At 49.1% G+C, this 17,590-nt stretch overlaps 1 protein-coding gene across 2 annotated transcripts in view; it reads right to left on the bottom strand.

The window, feature by feature from the left end:
• The window catches only part of Cmklr1 (chemerin chemokine-like receptor 1), a 40,859-nt gene that overhangs the window by 22,228 nt on the left and 1,041 nt on the right, over positions 1–17,590 (bottom strand). The window contains exon 1 of one of the 2 annotated variants that reach the window (XM_074061294.1): positions 7,293–7,444. The exons of the other annotated variant lie outside the window; for it this stretch is intronic. The gene's annotated coding sequence lies outside the window, so the exon portion shown is untranslated. Of the gene's footprint in view, positions 1–7,292; positions 7,445–17,590 lie in introns of those variants that run through there. 2 annotated transcript variants of the gene reach the window in all.

Here is a 17,590-nt window from a genome sequence, read left to right as displayed (position 1 = left end):
AGTGCCTACAACAGCCACTCACATTCAACTCACAGACTCCTCTTTTGAAAAGGGACACCAGTTCACAAGTCACACTCTCCTGACTCCAAACAGACCCACTTGGAGGAATGCAAGGCTTCCTCCTGCTAGGAGCCTAAGGGTCTCCTCCAGGGGTCTGTGGGAACCACAGGCATCCTGGACTTCCCAGATGTACCCAGGGAGAGGCTGCATGCTCACTGACTGCCCGCAACTCCATTGTGCATGTGCTGTACATGGCCTGGATGTACCTGGGATGGTGACATTGCTTTATTGCAGCTTGACAATGCCGACAACCGTAAGTGAGACAGCCATTCTTCACAAACGGGGACAGGCCTACACTCAATTGTCTTGTTTTATAGACCAGGTGATCCTGACGAGGATCGTGACCCTGTGTACAGTCCCAGGAAACTCCATTTTCCCCTCTTGTCCCAACACACTCATAAGCATGGCCCTTTCACTTTCAAAGTGCCCCAGTTTGGAGAGTAAATTATATGGTCCCCCTGCTCCCAGAGAGTCAAGCATTACCCCTAGGCATTGCATTCCCTATCTCCCTACCTGACAGGTACTAACTATGACCCCATTTGGCAGATGAGTAAACTGAGGCTCAGAGAGTTATCTACATAGGCATCCATGTGCCAGGCTCCTGGGTCAAGAGCTGTCTGAATTAGATAACAGTTAGTTCTACCCAGGTCCCTGTGGTCAGGCTGGGAAGTGCCACCAACTGCCCACCTCTCAGGGTCAGCTTTCTTCCATCCAGGCTCATGAGCTGTGGGCTCTTGGACAAGTGACTTGGCCTCTCTGAGCCTTAGTTTGTCTCCTCACTGAAATGAGGATGAATCCAGCAACCACCTTGCTCATGGAAGAACAAGGAGCAGAAACAGAATCTGCATCTGGACCTGCACTTCTGCCCAACCTCTGCTGCTGCCCCGGGAGGATCCCTGACCCACCAGGAAGAGGTCACAGTCTCAGCAGAACTGGCTACCCATGTGGCAGGCCCACTGCAAAATAAAAACGTAGCCCCTTATCCAAAAAGTATTAAGAGCTTCAAGATGGTGACTGCAGAGTGTTAAACAGCACAGGCTCTTCCATGTGGCAGCACTGGCCACCTACCCTCAAGGCTGTCCCTGCCACTCAGCTCTAGGGGACACAGCAGAATAGTCCTCTACGCCTCTGACCCTAGCAGGGCAGAAGCTGGGTAGGGCTGAAGATTTTCCTGGGAGGAAAAAGCAGGGTGGCTGGGAGAGGTGGAGAGGACAGAGGTGACACTGTGGTGTAGACAGAAAGAATAGGGAGGTGGGAAGAGAGGTGAAGAGAACACAGGGAGAAGCAGAGAGATAGGAGTGAAGCTGACAGAGAGTGACAGAGGCAGAGAATGCCATGACAGAGGGAGGAGGGCAAAGTGGGAGGGGCTGCAAGAGAGGGGAAGAGAGCAAAGACCAGAGGGACAGACAGACCAGGAGAGAAGAAGGGGACAAAGCCACAAGGAATCTTTCCTGAGAGCCCTGAGAAGACAGGATAGAACCGGGCCTGGGTGGGCAGGGACTGTCCCAGGAATGGTCATCCTTCCAGGGGGTCCAAAACACCTTGAGGCATAGAGGCAGTGGGACATTGTCTGTTCTATTTGTCTATGTTTAAGAGCACAGGAGGGACAGCCAGGGCTTTCCAAACTCCCCAAGGACCAAAGAGCCATGAGCGGCGAGGTGTGAAAACAGGAAGGTCTTGGCTTTGCATGGGAGGCTAACTGGGCAGCCCACGCACGGGTAAGAGGGGCCAGCAAAGCTCATCAAAGGCTTTGGTTGGTTTTAATAGAAAGAGCTATTTATTATTTATTCTCTTTTCTTTCTTATTTGTGGTATTGCTTATTTGGGGTGCTAGCGATGGATGCCAGAGCCTTGTGGATACGAGGTCATTGAGCCACACCCCCAGGCAGGAAGAGGTATTATTTAACACAATGTGTTTGGTGGCAGAGAGGGACAGTGTTTGGGAAGGTCCTGTCAGAGACAGAGGGCTAATCATTGTATCGGGTCTTGATGGAGCATGGGGCTTGGGGTCACTGTCTCCTCTAGAAAGTCTCTACCCATGAAAATATGTTTTCCCTACAAATGCTTCATGAAGGGCTCAAGGAGACTCTTGGAGTTGAGGTAGCAGATCTACCGTGTGACATCAGTTTGGCCACTGATGGCCACGGGCGGCCACTAGGAGCCATCCCAGTCACCAGGACAGTGTGGACACTAGAGAGAGGGCTGGGGTGTGCATACACCCTAATAGGACCCTCTTCAAGCTGTGTTCAAAGTGGGCTAGAAGGAACCTTCTAGAGTGAGGCAGAGCTGGGTTTAAAATTGTAAGTACGTTCAGGTGATGGCCAAGTAGATAACAGTGATGAAAACCACAGGTCTTGGAGTTAATGACATAATAGCATTTGCTATTAATACAATAACACTATTTGTCCAGTGGACAGCCATTCACAATTCCAATCTGATTTATTTTTTAATTAAATTTCCGACTAGGCAATGTAACTCTATCTAACTGGTAACATTCAAACCATCTAAAATTTTATAAAAAGTTAAAATGAAAAGCTTTGCTTCTACCCTATCACCATAACCCAGTTCCCAAGGCACCCACCTCCTTGTTTTTGTTTTCATATCTCCTTCCAGGGTCTTTCGTTTTGTTTTGATTTTTTGCAGTACTGGGGTTTGAACTCAGGGCTTTCACCTTGAGCCACTCCACCACCTTTTTTTACTGAAGGGTTTATTTGAGATAGGGTCTAACGAACTATTTGCCCGGGCTGGGCTGGCTTTGAACCCTGATCCTCCTGATCTCCACCTCCTGAGTAGCTAGGATTACAGGTGTGAGCGACAGGCGTCTGGCTCCTTCCAGAGGTATTTTTGAGCAAATACAAATGTATATCCTAATTTCTGTTCTGTTTTCCATAAAAGATAGTATACTGCGTGCACTGTTTGCCAGTTGGCCTTTCTTACCTGATAATAGGTGTAGAAGATGAGGTCATATCTAATGAAAAGTATACTCCCTCATTTTGGTAGCTGCATAGTGTTCCATTTTGGATTTCCCAAGATTTAATTAATCCTTTCCCTGGGAATAGGTACTTGGCTTCTTTCCAGTCTTTTGCTGTTATGATGTTATAACTGGGGATCAGTGCTTGACTGGTTACAAATCTCTTAGTGACACAATGTTATAACAAATCATCAAGCATGTGTTATAATTTGTGACTGTGTATTAACGTCTTAATAGAGTCTAGAGTTCTCAAATTCTCTTTTATGAGCAAATGGGACGTTCACCATCCTTTGCACTGGCTATGTTGGGTTTTCCCCATCAAGAAAATTCTGAGGGGGGAAGGGGGGCGGGGGCAGGAGAGAGAAATGGCCAAAACAATGTATGCACATATGAACAAATGAATAAAGAAAAAAAAAAGAATATTCTTCAGAGCCTACACTATGGGTTGCCATGGAACACACATCTGTGCTACCAGGTCTCACAGGAAGTCAGGACATCTTGGCTCTTCCCCCAGCTGTATGAACTGTCCCCACTACAGCTGTCCCCACTTCTGGGGACATAAACTGTTGCTCAGTTTCCACATTCCTCACCATCATTCCCAGGAATGCTGTGAGGACAGGAGTCAGGAAAGAATTACAAGGGGGGTAAATTGTGCCTGAGGCCCCCTTGTCGACTTCAAAGGTGGAGCTGGACTCCGGGTTCCCAGACCGGAAGCAAGTTGGGCTGGGACAGGATGTGTTCAGACAGCAGGGCCGTGACAGGCCAGCCAGTGGGTTTCCAGCGTCCTCCCCCATCCCAAGCTGGAGCCTGAGCCCACGGGAAGCTGTTTCTGGAGGTGGGGTGGTGAACATGCAAATACCCTGGCAGTCACCAATCGAAGCTATTTTCCATTTTTATTCCATTCTAAAATAAAACAGTGATGACATTCCTGGGGTGTGGAGAAGTCCCTGTCCTCCATACCCCAACCTTATCCCCGCTCCCCACTTCAGGAAAGGACCCAAAAGAATTTTCCACCCATGACCCAAGAAGAACAAACCCTGGCAGGCAACAGGGTGCCCGCCCCACTCCTGCGCAGGAGTTTTCAGTCTTTCTTTGTAGGATTCATCACCTCCCAGCCAGCCCCAAGTGGCCAACAGAGAAGGCTTTGTGTCCCCTTCTTACTTCCTTGCCCCCTGCCAAGAGCCTTGGCTGTGACATTAACTCACATGTAGGTTTCCATGTAGTTTGTAGGCAAAAACAGAGGCCCTTGAATCTGCTGCCTCTGAGCCACAGGGAACCCTCACTGTCAACCCCCAGGGTCCCTCCAATCCTTCACTCTACCTCAGCCTCCCAACATCCCTGATGACCATGCATCTCACAGATGAGGAAACTGAAGCTCAGAGGGGTCAAGCCACTTGCCCAAGGACACACAGCTAGAAGATGAAGAAGCCATATTCAATGTGTGATGGGCGTGGGATGGTTTAAGGCTTCGGAGATGGACCACTGACATTCAAATTCCAGGTCTGCCACATAGCATCTGTGAGACCTCTTTATTGCTTAAATTCTGTGCCTCAGTTTCCCTACCTGGAAAATGAAGCAGTCAGAGGATGTATTTGACAGAGTTGGGATTGGGATATCATAAGAGAAGAACTACGAAACATCTAGAGCAATAATGCATGCCGTGATAAATCCTCAGTAAGTTAGCTATTATTATTATTCCTATTGTTGGGGTTGAATGTGATTCTGATTCTTCTGGTTACATAACCTGATCCCTGACATAAATGTGGCACTGTATAAGGAAGTACAATTTTATTCTTGCTGTGCTGGAGATCAAACCCAGGGTACTGCACATGCTAGGCAAGCACTGAGCTCCATCCCCAGCCCGGAGGAGATGTGATTTAAATAACAAAACAAGAAAAGAAAAACACACAAAAAACCTCAGAGCTTCTTTCACACCGAAGAATAAACAGCTGACAACAGATTGCACAGTTCTCATTCAGGCAGTTAACAACCCTAACAGAGCGCATATCATCTCAGGAACCGGGACAGCAGCTGGGAACACAAAGACATAGTTCCCACCCCAGGGAAACCCAGGGCAGATAGGAGAGAAAGAAAGGAAAAATGGTAAGTGAGGAAGCCCAGGTGCTGGTGGGTCCCATGGACACACCAAGTCAGGGAAGGCTGCCTGGAAGAGGCGGAAGTTAAAGTATGGCTGGCCAGGCTGAGGTCACAGCAGGGGACACAAAGATGTACAGGCTTGGTGGAGAGGAACCTAGGAACCCAAATAGGGATTCAAAGTTTTCGTGATAGAACTCCAGGCGTCCACTGACTGGAGCGCAGGCAGAGTTTTATCAAACACATATACACCCTGGGGTCTCCCTAAAATCCTAAAGGGGGGCAAGATTAAAGGCAGGTTCTGTAGAGCCGGACCCACTCCCGCCATGGGCTTGCCCCACTCCTCCCCGCCGCCTCCTCTCGGTGTCTTCTTCCTTCCTTATCCCGGACATTTGATTGACTTCACCTAGCTCTCCCCACCCAACCCCTCAGGCCACGCCCACGGTCGCTAGCCCCGCCCATCTCCCCGCCCATCCGCTCATCCTCAGGGCAGAAGCAGCTGTAGTCAAAGAAACAGAGGGCAGGGAATTCAGGGGTGAGCAGCTCTCAGCTGCCCTCTCCTCCTGCCTGTCGCCAGTCCCTAACTGACGTGGAGCCCATCCACGTTGTCCCCTAGCTCCCTGTGGCTCAGGCTGAGGCCAGGTCCTGATTTAGCTCCTTCTGTCCCTATTCCACTATGGTGTGAATGTGGTGTGCCCCCTCTGAATCTCATCGTGGGAACTAAAAGTGGGGTCCCTGGGACCCGAGGAAGTGACTGGGACCCTGCCCTACTGAACGGATTAGTAAATTCAGATGCAAGGTCGCTTTCAGGAAAGGGCCTGTGCTATAAATGTGGTTGCCAAGTGATGCCCTTGGGACTCTACCAGCAGGAAGATCATCAAAGATGTGACCTCTTAACCTTGAACCAGAACTATGAGCTGAAATAAACCTCTTCTTTACAACTTACCCAGACCATGGCATTGTGTTATCAGGAGCAGAAAAACAGACTAAGATACACATCCTCTTTTCAAAGCAGAGCTGGGCAAGTGAGGCGCTTGCCTTAAGTGCAAATTTAGGGCCGAGAGAGACCCCAAAATTCACTAATCAAATAAATAATTAATGCACTAGTTTTTTAAAAAATGAATGCAAAATGCACATGATAAGTAAAATACCAACATTTTAAGTAAAGGCGAGCTCCAACCTTGCACTTGCTTCAGCCTGCCTGGTTCTCCTCATCCCCATCCCCATCCTCATACTGGCTGAGATTCAACCTCAACACATCAGGTTCACCCAAAACCCTGTCTCAGGCTCTGCCTCTGGAGAGCCCGGTCTAAGACAGAGCTTCTGAGAACCATCTTTTACCCCCTAACTAGGCTCCCCAGGTATCTGGCTGAAAGGGCTATCCACTGTCCAAGAAACATGCCCCAGCTACTCAGCCACAGACATAAGGGAGAGGGGAGGACAGACAAAGTGACACCTTTTCAAGTGTTGTTCAAACCCTAGCTAGCTCTGCCACTCACCAGCTGTGTGACCTTGGATAAGTCACTTAACCTCTCTGTACTCCTATCTCACACAATGGAGGGTTGAGGGGAAGAGGATCCAGTCATCTGTGAATGCCTGCCTCAGACCTGGAAGTCCATGAATTCTCCACCAGCTTCTCCACTTCCTGAGAGCGCCACAATTTTATTTATATTTTTGTTCCTAGATGCAAGTAGCGAATGCCCACAGTAAGTACTGAGCAGACTCCTATGCTGATCCTGGCAGGTACACGGCAGCACACATTCCTGCTTCCCTGGTTCCAACTTCTTTCCTTTAATCAGATGGTTGTGGGTATTTTTGTATTTTTTGGCAGTACTGGAGTTTGAACTCAGGGCCTCATGTTTGCTAGGCAGGCACTCTACCACTTGAACCACTCCTCCAGCCACCCCCCCCTGCAAATATTAATTAAGAAACACAAGACCATTTTCTTCCACATAAACCCACGACCCATGAAGAATATCTTTTTCACACCCATTTCACAGATGAGGAAGCCGAGGTCACCTCACTAGAAAGTCCAGGAATTTACAGCTACACTCTCCTGCCTCTCCACACACTACCAGAGGCTCACTTCTCCCCATGTCACCCTGCCGGTCTCTATCCTCTCCCAGCACCCACTTCCCAAGCTGGCCAAGGAAGGAAGACAGTTTTACCTGTTCAGCTGAGAGTAACGGGGTGCCCAGGCTCCTTACACAGGACAAGGGATGTAGCTGCAGAACCACGTCTGTCCCCGCTGCCTCCCAGACTGGTCTTGCTTCTGCCAGTTCTGCTGATATGCAGCTTTCATGAGTTAAAAAAAAAAAAAAAAAAAGCCACCCTATTCCGGCCACTTGGTCTGTAAGAAAAGGGAGGAGCAGCGAGGACCCGTGGAGGTATGAGGAACTTAGCAGTAGGCACCTTCTTGGAATTAACTCAGAAACTTCCTACCCTCGGGGCCTCAAAGTGGAAGAGGCTGTTTCTGGCCTCTGGAGAGATCCCGGCCAAAAGTCTTCTGGTCACCTGTGTCCTAGTGGCCTGAATGCCCCCAAGGACACTGCTGACCAAAGTATCGCAGCCTCTCTGTGAGCTGTCATCAGCAGCAGACACTGAATGGGGGAAAGTGTTTTCTGCTTTTGCTCTCACCTGGGCACATGGATGACAGCAGGCTTCTGAGGAAATGGGCTTTGAGGTGGGTACGGGGACACATGGAGGATGAAGAGATCAGCCCATCATGGAGGCCCGTCTCTGTGTGGTTTCATAAATACTGCTGGTGACGGGAGGGCCTGAGGCAGAGGGAAAGGCCTGGACATCACAGAGGGTGGGCTCTGAGAAGAGGATGAGAATAGGCACAGTCGAGGCTGAGTAGATTCAGGGAGTCAGCTAACCTCCCTGAGCTTCAGTCTCTGGGCCTCACCCTGGGTTGCTAAGGGGAAGGGGTGGAGAGAAGGGAGTGATTACAGAATCCAATCCTATTTCAGAAAGTGTTTCCTGAGGACTTTGTGTGCACGACCCCTTGTTTTAAGCGCTCAGCTGACTGCTAAGTGCCAGGCCCCTGTGTTTCTTTCTTGTATTATTTCATTTGCTCCTCCCCACATAACTCACAAAGTTCTGCCATCATCTCAAATTTATAGGGGAAATGGAGGCTGAGAAAGTTGCCAATTCAAGATCACCCAGCTAGAAAGGAAGCAGCTCAGAATTCAAATCCAGGTCCAACTCCAAACTGAATTGTTACTCTATGGTTCCTCCCAAAGAGCAAAGAGCCAAAGCCACTAGAGGGTGGTGCCCTGTAATTATTTAGCTAATAAAAACAATGTGGGTTAAGGAATGAAGGAGTGAGTAAATGCATGTTCCTTCCCTGGGCCTCAGTTTCCCTGTTTGTAAATCACGACTCTGCACCCCATTTCCCACACTTCCAATGAGTGTGTTATAAACACACTGTTATAAACAGCCTGCAGTGATCTGTCTATGATGTAACTGGCACCAGAGGACAATCTTAGGAGACAGGAAGTGGGATTGGGCAGGGACCCACAGTTAGCGGAAGCTACCTGTCCCTTCTGACGGCAGAAATGCCGGGAAAGACTCTTGGAAAGAGGATGGATGAAATATTGCTGGCTGCTCAACCCCCTGGAAAATGTGAGCCACCAGAGCTGGAGCAGGGCCTGGAGTGTGGGGTGAACGGAGAGTGTGGATGGAACAGAAGCAGCCCACCAGGCAGCAGGCCCAGGGCCCAACCCCACAACCCCCCCACCCCAGACCTGACCCTCGATGGGTGGAGGCATCGCCCAGCCTGGAGCCTTGCAAGCTGCTCACAACCCCCTTTCCGGTGCTTGGGGCTCTGTTTCTGATTTCCTTCATGCCTGTGGCTTTTCAAAGCAGGAGAGAGAAAAGAAAAACCCTTCCAGCCAGACAGGCCCTGCTGCTCTAGGCAGAATTCAGGCCATCTAGTTCCTCAGGTCTCCTTCCGCCATGGCAGGAAATGGAAGGGCAACATTTGGGACAAAGCCAGGGACCTGGTATTGTCTGAGATGGGCTTTTCTTAGAGTCCCAGGGCTCAGGAGTTCTGGTCTGTTGCCATCCCAGTGGCTCACCCTAAGGCCACATTTTATTTCCAATCCCCAATTCTGGACCATGAGATCTCATTGAAGTCCCATATCACCCGTGTGAGGGAAGCCTGTGTCTGGTGGCCCCTTTACAATTGAGGAAACCAAGGCTCCACAGCAGTGAAGGGACATTTCTAAAGAGATTTGTGGGCAAGCAGGGTGCTGCTTCTGCCTGCCTGGTGGACAGTCCCTTCTTACACAGGGGAAACCCTTTTTCTTCATGACCTGAATTCCTGACAGCTGAAGAGGCCCCCTGTGAGTTGAGTCTGTCATAAAAGAGACTGAAAATTGTCAGGCTCCCTGAAGACTAGCATCTGACATCATTTGGCCATACCGCCCCCATGACCAGAGGTCAGCTGACCCTTTAATGTTGACCAGGCCAGTCTGGCTACAGGAGCTATGCAGAGTCTGCCTCCTGCTAGGAAAGAATTGCCAAATAGGTGACCTCAGACAATCTAAAGGAAATGGCTCTTTCCAGCTGAGATGTAGTGTCTACATCTACCAGCAAGTCCTGGGGATGGTGGGAGAGGGGACTACCTCTCAGAAATGAGAAATATTTTCTCCTCCAACCCAGGAAAGAAAGTCACAAACCAACATGCCCTCTGCTGACTTAAGAATTTCAAATTCAATTACCTTTGGGTTGCCTGGAATCTTCCATTGTCAAAATGTTCAAGTTTAATCACTGAGTTTGGAGAAGGCGAGGATGCTGCAGTGGTCAAATGCAAGCATCCTGGACTACCGGGAAAGTGGGTGGGGGTCTCCAAGGCCCTGTAGAGCATCCAGGCTCCCTCCTGCCATTTCTGGTTCCCCACCCAACCCACCAGACACCCCACACTCTGTCACACTTCCACATCTCTGTTCTCCCCACTCTCTCTGCCTGAAATCTTTTTTATTCCTGGCCAACTCATGCTTTGATCCCAGCTCAAACACGAGCTTCCTTTTTGCAGCAGTAACCTGCATACTCCATGAATCAGGCTGGCATTAGCGTGAATGCATTTAACAAGTAGCTGCCAGTCAAAATGGCCCAGCATGCACTACTGTGATGATGGATGATGACAGAATTCACATGGGTGGTTGCAACCCACAAGCAGTTCACTCTGAGCATCCCAAAATGAAGGCCGAGCTCTGGCTGGACAGGACCCCATTCTTCCTACTTACTTGCCTGTCTTCCCTCTCCACTGGGCACTGTCTGTTTCTCCCTGCATCCTGTGCTCCTAGCACATAGTAGGTGCTTGAGAAATGCCTGTGAACAATGTGAAAAGAGGCTCTATCCCTGATCTCCCACTGTCTCCCTGTACTTTTTACACAAGTCCCTCTCCCTTTCTAAGCCCCAGCTTTCCCATCTGCTAAATGGGAGTGTGGACTAGATCAGAGGTGCCAATGGTTATCTCAGATGGCACAGCTACCCACTGGGTTTGAAGATCAAGTCTGTTGGGAGATTGTCTTTAAAGATGGACTCTAACATCCTCTCCCCTAATGCATACCTGCCATTCCACCCATCAGGAGGTGAGCTCTTTTTCCTCCCCTTGAATCTAGGCTGGCCTGGTGACTGTCATGACCAACAGAATATGGCAGAAGTGACACTGTTTTGTCCCAGACCTAGGTCTCAAGAGGCTTGGCAACTTCACTTTCTGTACTGCAGAGCCCCAGTCTCCAGGTAGAGAACTTCCAGCAGTCTCATTAGAGAAATAGGTCACATGAAGAGAGACAGGGCAAGTCCCCAAAGGATATAAGACGTCTTAAATGGTCCAGCCCCCAGTTGAGCTTCCGACTGAATGCAGCCCATAAGTGATACTCTGTGTGGAGCAGAGATGAGCCATCCCTACAGAACTCAGCCCAACTGTAAAAGCACAAACAAATACATCACTTCAAGTCACTACATCAGAGAGAAATGTGAACCCCAAGGGGCCCAGTAGAGACTGTGACAAAACTAGGTGAACCAAGAAGGTGGTCTTTCTTAGGGTGTGACATGGAGAGAGAGAGAGAGAGAGAGAGAGAGAGAGAGAGAGAGAGAGAGAGAGAGAAGCAGTCAGTAGCAGGGCCAGAAGCAGAAAGACACACTTAGAAAGAGGCAGAAATGGGGTGGTGGGATCTGATCTTTGGGGTGAGGCCAGACCTAATGACCTCTCAGGGTGATTGGTTCAGCCCGCTAGGTGTTCACACCCACATCCGTTCTCTTTGGTCAGTGCTGTGCTGGTCTACACCATAAGTAGAATGACCACCTGAACCCTCAAGATCCAAATTCAGGAGAGAGACAGATGCAGCTCAAAGTGTGGGAGATGCCTTACTGTGATAGTAGGCAGAGCAATAGGGCCCCCCAGATCCACCTGCAGCCTAATCCCCAGAATGTGTGCATATAGCAAAAGGCACTCTGCAGATAGGATTAAACTAAGGACCTTGAAATGGAAAGGAGAGACAAATCATTCAAGAGGGGCCCCATGGATCCCACAGGTCCTCATAAACCAAAGGGGAGACTGGGGGAACGGAGAGATGCGTCATAAGAGACTCATGAGCTGGCTTTGAAGGTGGAGGAAGAGATCATGAGCCTGGGGAGGGGCAGCCTGTAGAGGTTGAAAAGGCCAGGAGCAGGTGGTCCCCTACAATCTCCTGTACCCCCAGTGAATTTTAGTCCAGTGAAATCTGCCTGGGACTTCTGATTTCTAAAAGTATAAGAAAATGCATTTGGACTTTGTTGTTATAGCAGCAACAAGAATCTAACACACTTGCTACGTGAACTCTTACTTTATCTCATACACGGGAATTCATAGGTTCTGAAAGCTGTTCAAACAAATCCAGATAACAAGGGATGAGCATGTTTGAAATGTCCCCTACTTGTTGCCAATACCCTAGGTCATTTATTGTGCACCTACTTCAGGTGCAGAACGCAGCAGGCACTCAACACCCCTGAGACAAGAGGAAACAGGGCACGGATTGGTTATATGATTTGCAATTTGCCCATGCTCAGGTCTGCCTGCCTACAGAGTCCACCCTTGCCCCACACCTCCACACCTTTCCCCACTGGTGCACCTGTGTCTCATCCTTGATTTCCAGGAGGAAAACAGAGTGTGCCAGCTGTTTCTCACCTCTCCCCACCTCCTTGCACCAGAGCTATGTCAGCAGGAGCCCAGGGCTGTGATCACAGAAACCAAGTCCTGTCCCCAAGAAAGCAGAACCGATCCTGACGCCAGCCTGGACGGCAACTGATGTTCCTGCTGACTCAGCTCCTGGTACTTCCAGCATTGCCATAACATGTGCGGAGGAGGCCTGAGGGCCCCCGCAACACAGCCCAGACGTGGGTCAGACATGTGCCAATGGACTGGCCCACAGGACTTTCTCCAGCCTGGAAACACAAAGGCACAAGGCAACCCAAATGTCAAAGCCAAGTTCCCAAGAATAGTAATAAAAAGGTCAGTGGCTGGCCACACCCCGCACTGGACTTTGTGTGTTTTAACTCAGTTGATCCCACTATGACCCTGAATGAGAAGCTGAAGGGGTCAGAAAGTCAGGGGGCAAAGCTGGGAGCTGAGTTCTGGAACACATGGCTCTGTGCTCACTGCTCATTGCCATGCAACTAGCCAATGCTATCTGACACGAACATTTTGTTCTTTTATAGAACCATGTAAAATTGCTGATTCTGGGTTCCATCCAGCAGCACGTTCAAATTTGTGCCCCTTGCTGCAAAAATGTAGAGACTCAAAGGGAAATAAACCAGCTTGTTCCCTGATATAGCTCCCTGCATGTCCTGAAGCCAGAAGCAACACAAAGTGGCTGCCAACAACAGGCTCTTTCCCAAAATCCAAGGTCTGGCCTAAGGCTGACCTCTCAGCAGTGGGTCTAGAAACAAAAACCCAAATCCTAATTCTAGGAATGTCATTCAACTAATTAGGGTCTCACCTTCTTAATCTCTAAAGTGGGAGCAAGTGTACCCTCCCCATGGTCCCTCGGCAGGATCCCCAAGGGAAGACTCTTGACTTGCTTCATCACTGTTACCCTGTGGAGTGCCTGAGTACCTGAGCGTTTGTTGAGTGAGTATTTGACACAGGTTGTTCTCCCCTCCCTTGTGAGCCTCAGGGACAGAAATGCTTCCTACGCCGCTGAGCTTTCACTTCACCAGGGTTTGGTTATAGGAAGTTGCTAGAAGCACCTACTCTGGGTCCAACCCAGTCAAGGCCTGAATGTCACCCATGACCTCAAGACACCCTCATGTCCTGGGCCTTCCCCTTTTCGTAGCCAGATTCTGTAATACTCAGTCACATTGGGCTTTGCCAAGCCAGGACCACCACCCAGCTGCCTTTTAGCCAGCAACCTCAGCCCATTTGAGGACCTAGAAAATAACTTGAAGCCTCTGCTTCCTTTATGCTCAGCCCAGGGGAAGTCCAGCTTAAGGAAAATCCCCACCCTAACCACACACACGAATGCAATCCCAAGAACATACCAATGTGCAATGGGACCCTAAGACAGAAGTAGGTTTTTCAGAGTTCAAATCCCAGTTCTTTTGCTTAGGAGCTGTGTGGCCTGGTTCCAGTCCGTTTGCCTCTCTGAGCCTCATTTCCTCACCTATAAGGGGTGATGACAATTCTGGCCGCATATATCTGCAGGAGGAGTTAGTGAGGTGGATCTGGAAATCGTCGAATACTCTGTCAATGTAACACACTCAGGAAACTGTTGTTCTTTTCCCAAGAGAAAAAGGGAGTGGTCATTGCTTCTGCTCCCCAGAGCTCCGTGTTCAGGGGCCTCGCTTTGGGGCGTTCACTCAGCACGTCACCTTGCAAATAGGAGAGCACCTGGAGAGCCTGAGGTCATCATTCTAACTAAATAAAGAATAGAAAAAGAGCCAAAGGGTCGTATTTGTGGGTGGGACGGGGCCTTGTGCTGGCTACACAGGCACTCTCTACCACTGACGGACCCCCAAAGATCCTTTTCCCTTCACACAGACAGGGCTACAGCTGAGTAAGCGCTGCTGTCGCTACAACTCCATATCCCATCCTCTTTTGGGGCCAGACTGGCCACAAGACTACCAGAGGTGACACTTCCAGATTCAAACATGGCACGTAGACACTCCTTTCACCTGTCAGTTAGTTGCCAACAATGCTGATGTCCAAGGAGACAGTGGGGACCCAAGATCGGTCACTAAACTATCACAAGGAACAGAAATACCCTCCTTAAGCCAGTGTGGTGGCCTGTACCTGTGACCTCACAGGAGGCCGAGGCAGGAGAGTCACTTGAGACCAGTCTGGACAACATAGTGAGATCCCATCTCAGAAGAAAAATAAATAAATAAAAACCTGACTTACAATAAATGTGTGTCTTCTTTGAGCCATTATACATGCTTGGGGCTATTTGTTACTGCAGCTAATGCTAGCTGAAACAACATTCAACCATCCTTATTAACAGGGTGGGTACAATTGTGGCCAGAAAGTGGGAAAACCTTGCCAAAGATCACACAAGTCCAACAAACAGGCACGGTGGTGCAAGCCTCTCATTCCAGCTCCATGGGAGGTGGAGATAGAAGGATCACAGTTCAATGCTGACCCTGGGTAAAAATGTGAGACCCTACCTGAAAAATAAGCTAAAGTAAAAGGGCTGAGGTATGGTGGAATGCCTGCCTAGCAAGCACAAGGCCCCGAGTTCAAACCCCAGTGCTGGGAAAGGTTCAACAAAAGTTTAGAAGTCAGACCTCTTAACTCCTGGAGTAGGTTTGCAGTTTGCACCCACCCCACAGAGCGCTCAGAATTTCTAGAAGTCCTTCAGCACCAAAAGGGAGGTGTAGTGAGCTGTAGCCTGGAGACCTCCACTTCTCTCTCAACCAGAAAAACTCCATTTTTATCTACTTTGAAATTGCTCTTCCTGTCTGCTTTCATTTGACAAAAGGATTCTGTGACTTTAAATAATTTCAAAGCCCCCACACTGGAGTAACTAACATGATTTGACTTTTAGTGGTACTGTAAGACAAAGTTTCACTTCTCCAACAAATCCCTTGGCCTCAACTGCTGACACAGAACATGTGGTGTCACAGAAGTGCACAGATATCTGCTTAGAAAGGAAAAAGAAACCTCATCAAAGAACCTAGACGCCTGAACAAAGAGCAAAACTGGAGGGGCTGGGCATGGTGGTTCATGCCTGTAATCTCAGCTATTCGTAAACAGAAGGATCACAGTCTGAGAATGGCCCCCAGGCAAAAGCACAAAACCCTATCTGAAAAACAAACTATAGGACAAAGTGCTGGGGTCATGATTCAACTGGTAGAGTGCCTGTGTAGCACGCACAAGGCCTTGAGTTCAAACCACAGTACTGTTAAAAAAAAAAAAAAAGACAAAACTCTTTAGCTCTAGATCGGTGGTGCTCAAGTTTTGAGGGGCATTGAATTTCCTGGAGAGCTGGCTCAACGTGCACATCCAAACCTCACCCTCAGAGAGTCTAATCTTTTTTCTGGCTGTACTGGGAGTTGAGCTCAGGCCCTCACACTGGCTAGGCAGGAGCTCCACCACTTGAGCCACACCATCAGCTCTTTTTGCTTTAGCTATTTTTCAGGCTATTTTTCAGTTTTGTCCGGAGCTGGCCTCAGGCAATGATCCTCCTACTGACAGCCTCTTGGGTAGCTGAGATCAGGCACACTCTACCACTCCTGGCTTATTGATTGAGATGGGCTCTCACTATCTTTTTGCTCAGACTGGCCTTGAACCTTGATCCTCCAGATCTCTGCCTCTTAAGTAGCTGGAATTACAGGTATAAGGTAGCATAACCCACCTGCTTTTTGAGTGTGTGTGAGTGTGTGGGGGGGGAGGGAGGGGGTTGCTGGGAATGAAACCCAAGGCTTTGCATATGCTAAGCAAGTGCTCTACAGAGCTACACCCCCAGCCACTCAAACACTGAAGCGTTAAAAAACATCCACGATTATTCTGATCCAGGTGGTCTGGGAATTAATTACACCGTGAGAATTTCTGAGTCTACTTTATAGCCTTGCAATTGACAGCAATGACCGCACCGCACAGCGTAACTCGAAGGGAAGGCAGTGGGCCTTTGGTTTTCTGGAACGTCAATGGGAATCTGAGTGTTAATAACGCACTATGAGGAAATCTTTATTAATTCCTGTTTGACACAGATGGATGTCACAGCTGTGGATAGTGTGGTGGTATAGAAATGACCGTGAGAATAATAACTCATGTTTATAGCTCTCTTATGACATGACAACCTCTCCCACTTAATCCTTATAGTACTCCTACGTGGTAGTTGCTATTCAGTTCCATTTTATAGATGAGGAAACTGAGGCACAAAAATAAAGAACGCACCTAGTCATCAGGCGGCAAGCCAGCACCAACTGACCCTGTAACCATGATGCCCTGTGGTATCTCTAGGACTCTTTCCAGGCCTGGGTTTTCTAACCTGTAAAGCAGACGTATTGCTAGTAACTTAATCTTACAGCCATGGCGAAGATTAAAGGAAATCACCTCAGTAAAGCATTTGCAAAGGGAGAGACATTCACAGGTAGACCTCTAAGACAGAACTTCAGTCCAGCCTACTTAGTAGATGGTGAAACTGAGGCCTGGCTATTCTTTCCAATGCACACTATTCTAAGAACCTACCCTAACCTCTGGACTAAGGACCCAAGGACAGTAACACCCAGGTCTGGCCTCAAGGAGGCCCAGCTAGCAGGATAGACAGACCAGATGACTGTCCAGTACAAAAGAGTGTAGGAGCGGTGGTGAGGGAGCACAGACGCTGAGAGGAACTAGCAGACAGACCTTGACCTAGTGGAGCAGGGGCTTCTGGGAAGAGGCCAAGCCAGAAAGGAGCCCAGAGTCAAGTTTATGTCTTAAAGTATTGGCGGAGTCCAGAGACATTCTCTGGGCTGCCAGAAATGTGCCTGACTCATTGTTCGAGTGTCACAAGTTCAAGTCCAACCTTCTTTCAGGAGAGAATCCAGAGCCACCCCTTTCCGGCAAGGGGGCCTGGATGATGTAGGTAGCCTGAGAGAGGAGCCTCTTCTGGGAGACATCAGAACTGCACAGAAGATCTGTCTGGGAAAGGAGGTAGTGGGCACAAAAGGGAAGTTGAGGCCTTCCTAAGAGAAAGAGAGGACAGGCCCAGACCTCTGCAGCTACTTCCTCACTGTGGGACCTCAGACCCGTGATCTGGCCTCTGAGACACGCGCGCCATCAGACATCATCAAGTAGCAGTGACTTGATTGTCCTGTGTTTATTTGTGTTGGTGTCCCCTCATTTAACCTGCACTCCCTGGAAAGCTGGGAGAATGCTGGCGGGCGGGGTGGGAGATTTTCAAGAGGGCTCCAGCCTGCGTTTCATGTGCAAAGAACTCTTATTGTCAGGGGTGGGGAATGGGAACAGACTTAGCCAGGATATCCCAGAAGAAAA

The sequence above is a fragment of the Castor canadensis genome, chromosome 18, assembly GCF_047511655.1.
Source record: "Castor canadensis chromosome 18, mCasCan1.hap1v2, whole genome shotgun sequence".
Lineage (NCBI taxonomy): Eukaryota > Metazoa > Chordata > Mammalia > Rodentia > Castoridae > Castor > Castor canadensis.
The sequence above is the reverse complement of the archived record's forward strand: the minus strand, read 5'-3'. Positions and strand labels throughout refer to the sequence as shown.